We start from the raw sequence: 14,510 nt of genomic DNA on the forward strand, positions 1-14,510 counted from the left end.
AGGCCCTTGAACCACACCAGTGACTCCCGTGGGTCTCCAGCTTGCAAACAGGAGAAAAATGAGACTTCTTAGCTTCTGTAATTATGTGGACGAATACTTTATAATAAATATCTCAATGTATAATCCTGTTGGTAGCCTTGGGATCTGCAAGGAGAGAAGGCCTACACTTCCGGGAGTGGAGAGTCCCTACCTGCACTTCCGGGGACGCAAAGTCCTTGTCAAGGTCCCCACGGATGCCTAAAGGTCACCCAATGAGGATCAGACCTGCCTCAACCTTTAACCCCCATGCCCTGAATCTATAAAAGGAGCCCTCCCAACCTCTGACGCGAGACTTCCCTGGCGCCCCCCCCCCCCCTTTGTTGGGACCCGGGGACCTCGCCCGAGAGCGGAATCCCAATAAAAACTTGTGAATTAATTGATTCATCTGCCTGGGAAGATTTGTTACGCGCCGGACACCTTCCACCTATTAGCTCTGCTTCTCTGGAGAACACTGACTGGCATGACTCCATATAGAAGTCTGATTGGCCCCCAGTACATATTAGCCCTTATTATTATTATTATTTGCCACAACAAGGAACTTGATGGAGTCAGAAGCGCTCACTTCCCAGGATCACTGTAGGCTTACACGGCTAAGAGGTGCACAGCGTTAGCACAGGGTACACTGGCCACTCCAAACATGGGATTCAACTGTCGTCGTACGAACTGTCCTTTTCCGACGCCACATTCTCCAGGAACACGCTCTTGAATTCTATGTGAGAAGTTTGGGTTGAGAGGCAGATAGGGAGGGTGGGAGTTACCTGATCCATGTTAGCTCATGTAAATGTCACAAAAAGAACTAAGATGAGTTCTTCCTGTTCTATAGATAAGAAAGCTGAGGGCTAAGGAATCAAATTTCTTGTTGAAGACCACTGCTGTATCTGGTAGTGGGGACGTGAGGGTTCCCACTGAGGTGTATCTGATTGCTTATTTCCTTGAGCCACAGAAGACTTAGTGAGCTGGTCCCCTGAAGTGATAGGTCTCGCTGCTTACGTATTGAAGTATTTCCCAGCCGTGAATGGCTGCTGCCTCACGTTTCCTGAGAACGTCTGGCTCGCTCGTTCCCCTGTCCTCCCAACCCCCAAGACAGGGCCCATACCTGATCAGCTGTTGACAATCCTAGAGAGAAATCCAGGAAAGGAACCGGAAAGTTCCATCTTGGAGAAGCCGGTCTTCCGGACATCCAGGGAGGGTGAGCTGGACAGCGTCTGAGCACTTCAGAGAATGCGCACCCTGCCGTGCCCCTGCCCCGTGCCTGACTTCCTCGCAAGGAAGCGCTTCAGAGGGAACTTCCTCGTGACTGTCTGGGGGTGGCACCGGCTGTCTCCAGAGCGCAGGAAGTCTGGTCTCCTTTCTAGGCCATCCTCCTTTCAGCCTTGGGGACCCTCCCTTGTGTGCTTTAAGTGTCAGGTGTCAATGGTCCTTCTAGAATAACTGAACACTGTTTGAGGCGGTGAGGGAGAGGGCCGCTTCTCCCAGCTTCCAGCTGTCCAGTCAGTAGCCTGACCTGCATGTCCCACCTGAAGGAGGTAGACTGGCGGCTCCCCAGGGGCGCGAGGGCTGCTGCCATCCTCATTGCTGAGCTGGCAGCAGGCCGCCCTCCCTCTTCACCCGTCGAGTCACCCTGCCACCCTGACGGCCGTGCATCTCCGCAGGAGCCTGGTGTTTTGGGCTTTCTCTAATGGTTGAGGGGCGAATTTGGAGATTTATAAGTGAACATCTGCAGAACACCTAGTTGCTATTGTCTGAATGTTTGTCTCCTCTTAAATTCCTGTGTTGAACACAAGTCACCAGTGTGATATAATTAAGAAGTGGGGCTGTTGGGCAGCGATTGGTCATGATGGTGGAGCCCTTGGGAATGGGATTGGTGCCCTTCTAAAGAGGCCCCAGAGAACTGCTTTGCCCCCTCCACTGGGTGAGGACATTCTGAAAAGACCTCATCTGTGGGGTCCGGCGCTGTGACATAGAGATTAGGCCCACCTGTGCATAGGCATCCCATATGGGCACTGGTTTGAGATCCAGCTGTTCCATTTCCAATACAGCTCCCTGCTAATGAGCTTGGGAAGGCAGTGGAAGATGGCCCAAGTTCCCGGGCCCCTGCCACCCATGTGGGAGACCAGGAAGAAGCTCCAAGCTCCTGGCTTCAGCCTGGCATAGCCCTGACCATTGCAGCCATTTGGGAGTGAACCAGTGGATGGGATCTCTCTCTCTCTCTCTCTCTCTCCTTTCCCTCCCCCTCCTTCTCACTCTCCCTCTCTTTCTCTCTCCTCTACCCCCTTAACCCTGCCTTTCAAATAAATAAATAATTTTTTTTAAAAGGACCTCATGTATGAACTAGTGACTGGGCCCTCACTAGACAGCAGACCTCCTGACACCTTGATCTTGGACTTCTCCATCTCTAGTACTGTGAGAAATAAGTTCCTGATGTTTAAAATCTACCCAGCTTATGGTATTTTGTTACGGCAGCCTGAATGAACCAACACATTAGTGAATCAGAAGCCAGAATCAGAGTTCGTGGTTGGAACGACTGAGTCTGGCAGGAGGGGCAGCTTAGGGAAACAGTCTTTGGCTGGCGGGGGGGGGGGGGCAGTATGCTGAGGGCAGTTTTACTCCGTGTTTCCTTACAGACACCTCTGCAGAGCATCCGGCTCTGTGCCTGCTGTGCAGATCTGCCAGGGCCAGCCCTTGCCCTTTACAAATCTCCTTTCTTTCTTCCAAAATGGACTTCGCCGGATTAACAGTGATATGTCGGACAGCTGCTTCTCTCTGCCTGGAATTATGCTTTAATAATAACATTACCCCTCAAATTTAATCTGAAGAGTAGAAGGGAATTAAAAATAACTCACGAAGGAAGAACAAACATCCACAACTGGAAGAGATGAAGTTAGGATCAGAAGTGGTGACAAGAAGCACCGGGCTGAACATGGTGGCATTTAATGAGGGGTGAAGCAGATAAGACAATCCCAGAAAGACAGAGCAACCACAACTGTCTCATGGAACCTGTGCAAGGTTTTCAAATACTCCAGTGCCCTTTAAAAACCATTTCCTTCTCTGCCCTTATGTTTTTGTCCAGACTTAGTGGTAGAAATGGAATAATTGAAAGTGAGATGCTGACTCTATCGACTTCTTCTCAAAGGAATTAGGCTGCAACATTCCTGGGGAATTTTCTTGCTGAGTCAAAGGCCCTTAAGAACAGGATTGGTTGCATAACTGACAGAGGCAAGTGCAAAATGAGAACGGGGGAGGGTGCCTCGTTCAAATTATTAAAAGTGTCAAGAAGACAAGAGAGCCTGGCTCTCCTTAGGGTTCGCACTGTTCTCATTTTCTGGCTAAATAATGCTGCCCCTTCCACTGTCAGAGCATCAGGGATGTGATGATCTGTGTGTTTGTGTGTGCACGTACTTCCTCAGTTTTACAATTGTTCTTTAAAACTAAAAAAAGTATAAAATCCAGTGAATCATGTCAGTTCCACCCTTAGATCTAAATGTAACAAGAGAGACTGAGCCCAGGGCCCTGCACAGCAGAGGGGTCTGCTCTGGTCCTCCTCCAGCTCAGTCTGGGGAGCCAACCAGACACACCTGCCCAAAGAAGGGCCCCGTCTGAGACCCCAGAATTCCCGGCCCAGGTAGCTCTGACCTCTTCAGGGATGGGCAGGTATCATCCTGTGGTTTTTCTTTCCAAGGGTGGACCTCACTCCCAGTGTAGGTCTAAGAGTGGGCCAAGGATAGGGAGGGGAGCTGTGTTGATGAGTTTGGATATGTGGGTTGGTCTGGGATTGTCCTCACCTGTTTGTACAAGCACCCATCTTCTGTGTCAGACGACGTTGGAGGCAAAAGGAGCTGGGGATACCTGAAGTGGGTGTTTTCCTCGCACGGTCACTTTCCACCCCAATTGCCAAGGACTCTTGAATTCTCAGTTATAACCCGGCTTTTCATACCATTCTGATGGTATATTTGTGATAATAGTATCAAATATTTTATTTACCAGTTTTCTAGCTTGATTTATAACTTGTCAGTCATTAGACTTACAGTGTGTGGGCCTCCATTTGTATTCCTGCCATGAATTCTACAATATTAGGGGAAGACAGGGACTGCAAGCAACGAAGTATATATTTCCATGTTGAAATTGAACACCAGCTTCCTCATAAAGTCTTGCATTTCAGTTGTTCTAAGTTTGCATGTATGCATGAGTGTGCATAATATTTATACACCTTGAGGAAGACAGTTTCTATTTCTATTTCTATTTCTATTTCTATTTCTATTTCTATTTCTATTTCTATTTCTATTAGTGAAACACAGTCACATTTTAGGATGCAATTTTTTTTTTCTTGACAGGCAGAGTTAGACAGTGAGAGAGAGAGACAGAGAGAGAGTTATAGACAGTGAGAGAGAGACAGAAAGGTCTTCTTTTCGTTGGTTCACTCCCTCAACGGCCAGCACGGCCGGCACTATGCCAATCCAAAACCAGGAGCCAGGTGCTTCCTGCTGGTCTCCCATACGGGTGCCGGGCCCAAGCACTTGGGCCATCCTCCACTGCCTTCCCGGACCACAGCAGAGAACTGGCCTGGAAGAGGAGCAACCGGCACAGAATCCGGCGCCCCAACCGGGACTAGAACCCCGGGGTGCCAGTGCCGCAGGTGGAGGATTAGCCTAGTGACCCCCGGTGCCGGCCAAGGATGCAATTTTTAATTTTACTTGTACCATGGCCAGCTTCGAGTACTGTTCTTCTCCAGAGCTTGCTTAACTTGGGGAGAATATTTAGTTTTTATCACAACAGAGTGCTCTGCTAAAATGTGTGTTTACATACCATGCCACAAATAACTTCGTCTTTAATGTTGAACTTTTTACAGGAGCCTCTAACAGCATTCACAATGATGTCAGATATTTCACTTTGACAGAATGAATATCCAAACGATGTATTTTGATTTCACGAATTGAATAAAGGAAAACAAACCTTTCCTGGAACTAACTGATTTTCTCTTTGAAGTATCTAGGGCACTGGTTAGAAAAAAAAAAAAAAACTGGCTTTATTTAACTGTTTGTGCAGTTCTGCCGCTGTTAATGGAGCCAGCACACGAGCAGTTATTGCTTCACTTTTTATATGTTCAAAGGAAACTTGGAATCCAAAGCGGATGATGTTCATGTAGAAGGACAACCCTTGGAGAGAAACAACAAGTCATGCTCTACTGAGCGACATGTAAACACACCTTCCGCAGGCCCACTGACTGGTCAGCAGTCACCTTTGGACACAGTGTCACACATACCTTGTGCAGGCCTACCGGTCAACAGTTCCTTTGGACAGTGTCACACTGACTTCTGGCTTTCCGCATAGATGCTGGAGCTTCTTCCGAAGGCTTGTGCCACGGGTTCTCAGGAGGCTGTGGGTCTTATACTCAGACCTCACGCAAGATGGTAACCTGTGTCGATAATTTTTTTTTAAGTTCCACATTCATCATTAAATTTGTTACAAATCAAAATTTAGAACTTTAGCTTTTCTCTAAATATGAATGTTTGGCTTTTTTAGCTCTTGGATGTTAAAAGAGTTAACTGTAAACTGTTCTTAGATAATAATGGCTCCAGATACACATATACAGTTGGCTCCCGACTACTGATGCTTTGACTTGTGATATTTTTACTTTCCAGTAATGTGAAAGTGATTTAGGCCGGCGCTGCGGCTCACCAGGCTAATCCTCCGCCTTGCGGCGCCGGCACACTGGGTTCTAGTCCCGGTCGGGGCGCCGGATTCTGTCCCGGTTGCCCCTCTTCCAGGCCAGCTCTCTGCTGTGGCCAGGGAGTGCAGTGGAGGATGGCCCAGGTGCTTGGGCCCTGCACCCCATGGGAGACCAGGAGAAGCACCTGGCTCCTGGCTTCGGATCATCACGGTGCGCCGGCCGCAGTGTGCCGGCCACAGCGGCCATTGGAGGGTGAACCAACGGCAAAAAGGAGGACCTTTTTCTCTGTCTCTCTCTCTCTCACTGTCCACTCTGCCTGTCAAAAAAAAAAAAAAGAAAAAAAAAAAAAAAAAAAAAGAAAGTGATTTATATTTACTAGAAATTATACTTTGAATTTTCATCTTTTTCAGGCTAGCAATATCTGATATGGTAACTTCTCAACATGCTAATCAGTGACTAAGAGCTATAGCTCCTTGTCAGCCACTATTGCTCATCTATGTATCATCTGTGTATCCCAAGTAACCAAAGAAGTCTCACATTTCTTTTTTTTTTAATGTTTTTATTTATTTATTTGATAGGCAGAGTTACAAAACAGAGAGGCAGAGAGAGAGAGAGAGAGAGAGAGAGAGAGAGATGGCTCTTCCATCTGCTGGTTCACTCCCCAAATGGCTACAATGGCTGAGGCTGAGCTGATCTGAAGCCAGGAGCCAGGAGCTTCTTCCGGGTCTCCCATGTGGGTGCAGGGGCCCAAGGAGTTGGGCCATCTTCCACTGCTTTCCCAGGCCAAGCAGAGAGCTGGATCAGAAGTGGAGCATGTGGACTCAAACCATGCAGGTGTTACAGCGGCTTTACCTGCTATGCCACAGCGCTGCCCCCCCCCCCCCCATTTCTTTTGACTTTGCCAACTGGAAACTCTGGCTTCATGAATTCTGAAGGGCTGAGTGTGAGTCATAGCACATTTGGCTGGCCCAACAATTTCCAGCAAGGGCAATGGTTTTGAGCCCTCCGCCACCACTCAAACTTCCAGAAATTAGCTTCATGAGATCCGTCTTGTCTAAGTGCACTGTGTATGCAAATATCATGCAGGTGGTGTTTGCAAGAGAGCACATGTTATGCTGCATCTGGGCAAAATAGGGAAAAGAGAGAGGCTGTTGCTGGCCTTCTCTTCGATTTAATCACATGTTAGAGTTAAAAGTCTGTTCATTGCTCATCTCCTATACAGCTAGACAAGACCATGTCAGAAGCTGAAAATACAAAGTTGAGATCTACCAATGCAGCTATTAATAATTCTTCATTAAAACATTAAAAATCTGGAACAAGTGTTAAACCAGTTGGAATCTTGGGACCATATATATGTGTGCGTGTGTGTGCGTGTGTGTGTACATATACATACATATATACATATATACATACATATATATACACACACACACACATATTCCCACTTTGGGTCATTATAGTTATAGGAAAAGAAGGAAGCTTCACCTCCTATGCCCCTTTGGGAATGGTGTTCATAATTTGCTATCTGATATATCTGAGTTTTCCAAACATGCAGTTTCCTAGGTTGGAGTTCATTTCAGCAAATGTCAACACGTGTGCTCAGGATGCCTGCCTGATACCTGTGACTGTGGGACCATCAGTCCGTTTTATGCCACTGAAAGTACTTTAAACACTTCCTGGGTGAGGTGACTGCTTTCATGATTTAGTTATAGGAATTGAGCAGAGCAGGCTGGGGACTAAAGACCTGGCCTGTAGTATCTACTCAATAAATATTTCAATAAAAGAAGTCACTGTTGGAAGTGTTACTGAAAACCGAAAGGTTCCTGAAGGCATTTTCTCTATAATGTCAGTGACCTCGGAGTGGCTCCCCGGCAACGTGTCTGTGACACAATGAGTATTTAAAGGAAGGCTCAATAAAGTAATGGCGGTGGTTTCCTGAAGTTCTTCACAACCTGATCCTACATCATTCAAAATATCAATGAACATCTACCATGTTTGGGCATCAGAATTATGAGATCTTATAAGGTTCACAGCATAAAAAGAGAGGTCACTTATCTCAGAATTGCTGGAAGCGTTTGAGTGAAGACCCTCCCATCACATGGTGTTAGTCCTGGAATGCTGAGCCAGACTTTGTCTCTACTTGACATGTCAGACTAAGAAGCTAACTGCTGGTATTTGATGTTATTTGATGTCCTAATTAGATGTTCTTTCCGTAGAAATCACTGGTAAATTTTGCAAAGACTTGCAAAAATTGAAATTCTAGTTGCTAATGTCATTCTTAACTTTCTGCTTCAGTTCTAGGCTTTACGTTGATTATTTTTCCTGGCTTTTAGCCAAGTGGATGATGGGACAGGGGTTTTAGGATCAGAACATTGCTCACTACAGTTTGCTTCAAATATTTTTTCATTTTTATATTTTTTCTTTTCTTTTTTTTTTTCAGCACTGGGGAGAGCTGATATCCTCTGCTCCAACAATGCCATAGAAGGACCAGAAATAGTTGCATTTTCTCAAAGGATTCTATTAGACATGAGGAGAATTTTCTAGTTAGTCCTGAAGAGGTAGGATGGTGTAGTGTGTTCTGGAATTCAGTTTTCTGTATTTTCTGACATAATAAAATAACTTAGGTGGCTCTGAAAACAACAGGGATGGGATAAAAATCAGGCTCTCATGGATGTTATAAAGAGTAGCATGAGTTTCACAAGCCACTCAATACAAGGATTCTATGGCAAAAACCCATTGCACTTTTCCACTTGGAGGTTTCCAATACATGCTAGCGCTGTAGCAGAGAATCTGATAGGTCCTGTAGTGAAGAAACCATTTAAATTTGTTTAATTTTGATTTTTCTAAACCTGTTTATCATGAAAGCCCCAATCTGTGGTATTTCCTATAGAAACATAATAGTCATTGTGGTATCATTTCTTTATGTTATTGTATTTATTTGGCTGATGACTTACTTTCCACAACTCAATGCATTATGATGTTTCTTTTTTAAAAACATTTTATTTATTTATTTGAAAGTCAGAGTTACAGAGAAAGAAGGAGAGGCAGACAGAGAGAGAGAGAGAGAGAGAGAGGTATTCCAATCTTCCATCCTCTGGTTCACTCCCCAGATGGCTGCAATGGCTGGAGCTGCGCCAATCCGAAGCTGGATTGGAAGTGGAGCAGCCAGGACTCGCACCGGCTCCCATATGGGATGCTGGCACTGCAGGCGGTGGCCTCACCTACTGTGCCACAGCGCCGGCCCTCATTTTTGTTATTCTGGATGTGTTTTCTTTCAGCTATTTTCAGCCTCCAAGCTATAACCTCTCCAAATGCTCTTAGGACCGTGTGATCTTAGAAAAGCAACAGCTCTTGCTTTTCCTGGAGACTACGAGCCTCTGTTATCCGGTCTCACACCTTACCTTCCTTTTGCCCTTGACTTCTGAAGACTTGTTGTCTTCTGTTCCGTGGTAGAATCACTGCAATTTAGCTGGAATTTGTTGAATTTTTTATTTTCTCATCCCTATTTCTTGTACCCCCAAATGTTACTTTGTTCTGATTAGATCAACACAATAAGCAATCTGTATTGTCTTCCTGACAAAAGGAAAGTATCACAGATTCTGGATATAATCTCTTAGCAGATGGATATGGGCTTGATTCATATTTTGGGGTGGGGGGAGATAGGACATGTACTACCTCTAGTCTATCCCCATGTTAGAGGTCTCATACCTGATCAACATGTAAGAATTCAGGCCTTTAGTCTTTTTATTCTTTTTTTTAAAAAAATTTTATTTCTTATTTATTTGAAAGGCAGAATTACAGAAAGGCAGAGGCAGGGGGGAGAGAGAGAGAGAGAGAGAGAGAGAGAGAGAGAGGCCTTCCATCCACTGGCTCACTCCCCAAATGGCTGCAATGGTTGGAGCTGGGTCTATCTGAAGCCAGGACCCAGAGCTTTTTCTGAGTCTCCCACACCGGTGCAGGGGCCCAAGCACTTAGGCTATCTTCTGCTGCTTTTTAGGCCATAGCAGAGAGCTGGATCGTAAGTGGAGCAGCTAGGACTTGAACTGGTGACTATATGAGATGCCGGCACTGCAGGCAGCAGCTTTTACCCAGAATGCCACAGTACCATCTCCCAGGTCTTCATTCTTAATGGGCCACCTTTCTGCCCTGTTTTAGGGTTGAAAAATCTAGATGTATTGAATTTACTCAGAAGAATGTGCTAAATGCCTTCAGCATACCAGGCAGTGAGGTACAGTGACATGAACAATACAGATGCCACTGGATGAGAGTGTTATCAGTGACTTCTGTTAGTTTGTAATAGAGTTTTCTTGTTTTTTGTTTGTTGTTTTGATTCAGTTTCCTGGCCTTGGCTAGAGGCCCTGTCACGTCCCTTTTTGAGCTGCCAATGAAGTTTGTGCCCCTCAAGAACTTCCCTTACCAGGCCTCTTTGTGGTCCTCTGTGCGCCAGCCCCAAAGGCCCCAAGGCCAGGTACCAGCCTCTGGGCCTGGCAGCCAGGGAGCCTATTCAAATTCACCAGTTCTCAAAGAGCTCCGGAAGGTGCTTATCACACCCCGCTGGCCCGCTGGCCCTGCTGGAACTGCCTGCTGCAGCTCAGGCCTGCTGTTACCTGTCCCTAGGTGTTCTGCGTGGCCCTAGGTGGCACTGTTCCCTTTTTTGGAGCTGCAACTAATGAAAATTTTGTTCATCTCTCAAGAAAGTATTGGCATGTTGAGTCCCACATGCAAGAGTACCTTTAAATATTATAAAACCTAGCTGCAAGCAACATTTTGGGGACTTTTCCCCTTTGATTTTTATGAAAATCATAAAGGACAAAAAATAGAGGATTAACTGGTGGTAAAAATGGTAGGATCAAGAATAATTCTTTTTTTTTCCTATTTTTTAAAAAGATTTATTTATTTATTTGAAAGTCAGAGTTACAGAGAGAGAGAGAGGTCTTCCATCCAATGGTTCACTCCTCAATTGGCTGCAATGGCCGGAGCTGGTCCGATTTGAAGCCAGGAGCCAGGAGCTTCCTATGGGTCTCCCACGTGGGTGCAGGGGCCCAAGGACTTGGACCATCTTCTACCGCTTTCCCAGGCCACAGCAGAGAGCTGGATCAGAATAGGAGCAGCCGGGACTAGAACTGGTGCCCACATGGGATGCCTGTGCTTCAGGCCAGGGCGTTAACTCACTGTACCACAGTGCTGGCCCCCAGAATAATTCTTTTTAATTTAAATTAAACTAAATAATTAATTTCAGAGGAAGAGGGAGTGCGTGAGCTAGCTGGCTCCCAGCTGCTGGTTCACTCCCCAAATGTCTGCAACAGCCAAGGCTGGGCCAGGCTGAAGCTGGAAGCCAGGAATTCAATCCAGGTCCCCTACTTGGGTGGCAGGGATCCAACTACTTGAGCCATCACTGCTGCTCCTAGGATCTGCTTTAGAAAGGAGATGGAGTCCTGAACTGGAGCAGGAATCACGCTCCAGCAGGCGCTCCAGTAAGGGACAGGGTTGTATTTACCACTAGGTTAAACATCTACTCTGAAGAATTCTTTTTAAAGAAGCTAACTTGCATAGTTTAATTTCCCCACTGAGGAAGTCTAGAAGATGAATATGCCCCATGTATTATTTACTTATTGCATACCTAATGAGTGCTGTGGCACCAGTTTTACAATGTTTCAGAAAGAATGCAAGAAAAAGAAAATGTGTATTCTTCTCTTGAGAAGCATATAGATTAATTAAGTAAACATGACATGGACCTAAAATGACTAGAGACAAAATCTAATGTGCAGTAATGTAACCAGATGATCCCTAAGTTAAAAAAAAAGAAAATCTTGAAGAATCAGAGAATAAATTTGCTTGCAATTTTCAATATTACTTACTTAAAAGAATTTTTTAGAACTTCCCTAACTATTTTGCTCAAGAAATGCTTGTATTGTTGCTCTTTCTCTCAGTTCATTCTTCCCAGCTCTGAAACCCTGTCTCTGAGGCGCCTGGGACCTCACTGCTTTTGGCTTTGCCACAAGACGCTCAGATGCTTTGCAATCATATGGGTTTTGAGCTGAAACAGGTAACAGGGTTCTCTCAAGGGATGGATTTTGGAGGAATGTGTTGGCAGTTCATATCAGACAAAGCTATTTATTTTAAAACTTGGGTGCATTTCAAAAAGGAAAATTATTTCCGCCCAAATCCATTTGTAATACCAGCCTTCCTGGTTGGGGAACTGAATGTTTAGCTAATTTATTGTTGATACAGGCAGACTTCTGTATGCTTTAAATGATGGCTGACTGGCTTGGAAGTTTGGCTTCTCCAGAAAGCATCTGGTGTTGGTCCATGGTTTGTTTTCTTGGAGAACTGTGAAGCTACAGTGGATCAAGACTCTGTCCTTTCTGTGGACCCGCTGTCCAGTGACCTCCAATCCTCCTACAAATATCTTCTCACTAGACACCCCTGTGCATAAAGGGCAGTGGTGGCTTCTGGGAAGAATGCCGAGCCCACCACAGGGAGAGAGGCACAGGCTCTGTACAAGGCAGAAGGTGGGCATTGCTGGGAAGGAAACGTAAACGACTTGGAGTGAAGGAGTCACGTCAACCCAGGTGGACCCAGGAGAGCTTTCTGGAGAGTCTAGTACTTGTGTTGGACCTGGAGAACAGGTTTGATTTGGCAGCTAGAGAAAGGATTGGCAAACGGTAGCCCACAGGCCAAATCCATCCCCTCCACCTGTTTGGATGAAGTTGTATTGGAATGTAGCCATGCCCATTCACTGGTACCTTGTCTGTGACTGACTTCATAGAACAACAGCAGAGCTGAGGGACTGTGACAGCAGCTGTATGGCTCTCAAGGCCCTGATGGTTTATTGTCTGATGTGTGAGCCCTTATTTAAAGTCATTTGCTTGAGGGATGTGATAAATAGTCATGATATTGGGACTTGATATAGGACAAAATATATGACTTTACTTGACAGGTGCAATACTTTGCATATGTGCCCCACAAGTTCGTGTGTTACAAACTTAATCCTCAAATTCATATGCTTATGGTAATCAGAGGTCATGAGTACAGGCTACCCCATGTTGGGATTTGTGGTTTTATAGGAAGAAGGTAGACCTGTGCTTGTAGGCTTGCTCTCTGTGTTGTGACCTAGCAAGAAGGCCCTCACCAGCTGTACCTCTTGAACTTCCAAACCTGCAGAAACATGTACTGGAAGTTTTAATGTTTATAATTTATCCTCTGAGTTGTTCCGTTATAGCAATGTTAAAAAGGACCAAGACAGCAGGCATTCTGGAGACAGTGTTGGGAGCATCCAAGTGATAGAATGGCGCCGCAGTGAGTGTAGTAAAAGGATTGTAGGAGAGAGATGCTGTAGGCAGGAAGAAAAATTCCAAAGTTCATGTTGTCACAGGAGTGACAGATAATGAATCTTGGTTAGGAGAATAGCGGTGGTGAAAGAGGATGCAAAAGACAGTGTGGGGAAAGCCCTGGGAAAGCGAACAAAGGGAAGAGAATTGAGGATGGCTCTGTGGTCTCCACCCTGGTGACTGCGGATGTTAGAGTCCTTCTCTGAAGATGCGTGCTCTGGAAAAGCCCGCGTTGGGTATTCCTCCCACTCGACCACAAGTAAAGTAGGAACAAGCCTGGGGTGGTCCTATCCCTCCAGGGTCGCAACTGTTGGGAGGGGAGGTGGTCAGAAATGTTTGTTGAGAGGGTGCAAGCCCCAGAGCCTTGCTTATGGAGAACGTCTGTCACCAGACAGAAGATCAGGCTCCATTGTCTCTCAGACCAAACTACTGCATGAGTTGGAGAGGCATCCTTATGATGTAGGCCACCTGGGAAGATGGCCATAAAAAACTCAAAATTCCCAGTTAAGTTTGAATTTCATATCAATAAGGATTAATTTTTTGTTTAAGTCTAGCTCATATATTTTATGGAAGGTATTCATATGAGAAATTACTTGTCACTGATCCAAAAATTCACATTTAACTGAGAATCAATTTTAGATCAACAATGAATGACTTTTTTGCTATGAGTACTCCCCAAGTATGGGATGTATTTGTAAACTATCTGTTTACCTAAAATGCAAATTTGCTTGGCTTTTTACTATTAATATTTGCTGCTGGTAGGGTAGGTAACCATAGCTTCCACTTTTGGGGAAGCTGATTTTGATTTGGGGTGCCCATATTAGCTTTTCCCACGTAGAAGCTGAGTTGACGCCCCCTCCCCTTCTGGAACTCCCAGGTGAGTGAAGGACAGTCGGGAATGTCAGGCCTGAGGAGGGGGGCTTCAGAAAGTTCGTGGAAAATGCGGATTACATGCATATTATGGAAAGACTTATTCATGTACATCAAGCTTTTCTGCACCAAAATAAACTTACTGTTTAATTCCACTTTTCTGTGACATTTTGAAGCCCCTTTGTAGGAGACTTTTTTTTTTTTTTTTTTAAAGCATGCAGACAGAGGATGGACCCAGGGGTGTGGTGGGATGAAGTTTCCAGTGGTGGTGGTTGATTTTTGGCTGAGAGACTGAGAGACTTGGATGGAGTGAAAGGTCTGGATTAGGCAGGGGGAGTGAGTTCAGGATGGAGGTAGGTTCCTTGCAGAAGCCTCCTTGAACAAAACACTTAATTCTGGAAGGAATTTTCTTGGGCTAGAACAAAGCAGCAAGGACGCGCAGGTCTGGCTCCGTCACCCAGGTCCGCATGCAGAGCTCTTGCTGTCTGCCAGCGCAGTGGCTGCATGGCCATCCCCCACCCAGCGCCTCCCAGGGCTGTGTAGTGGTTCGTTTTGTGTGTCAGCTGGGCCAGTCTGTTACCCAGAGAGTTGGTCAAACGCCA

This window comes from Oryctolagus cuniculus, chromosome 16, assembly GCF_964237555.1.
Source record: "Oryctolagus cuniculus chromosome 16, mOryCun1.1, whole genome shotgun sequence".
NCBI classification, from domain to species: Eukaryota; Metazoa; Chordata; class Mammalia; order Lagomorpha; family Leporidae; genus Oryctolagus; species Oryctolagus cuniculus.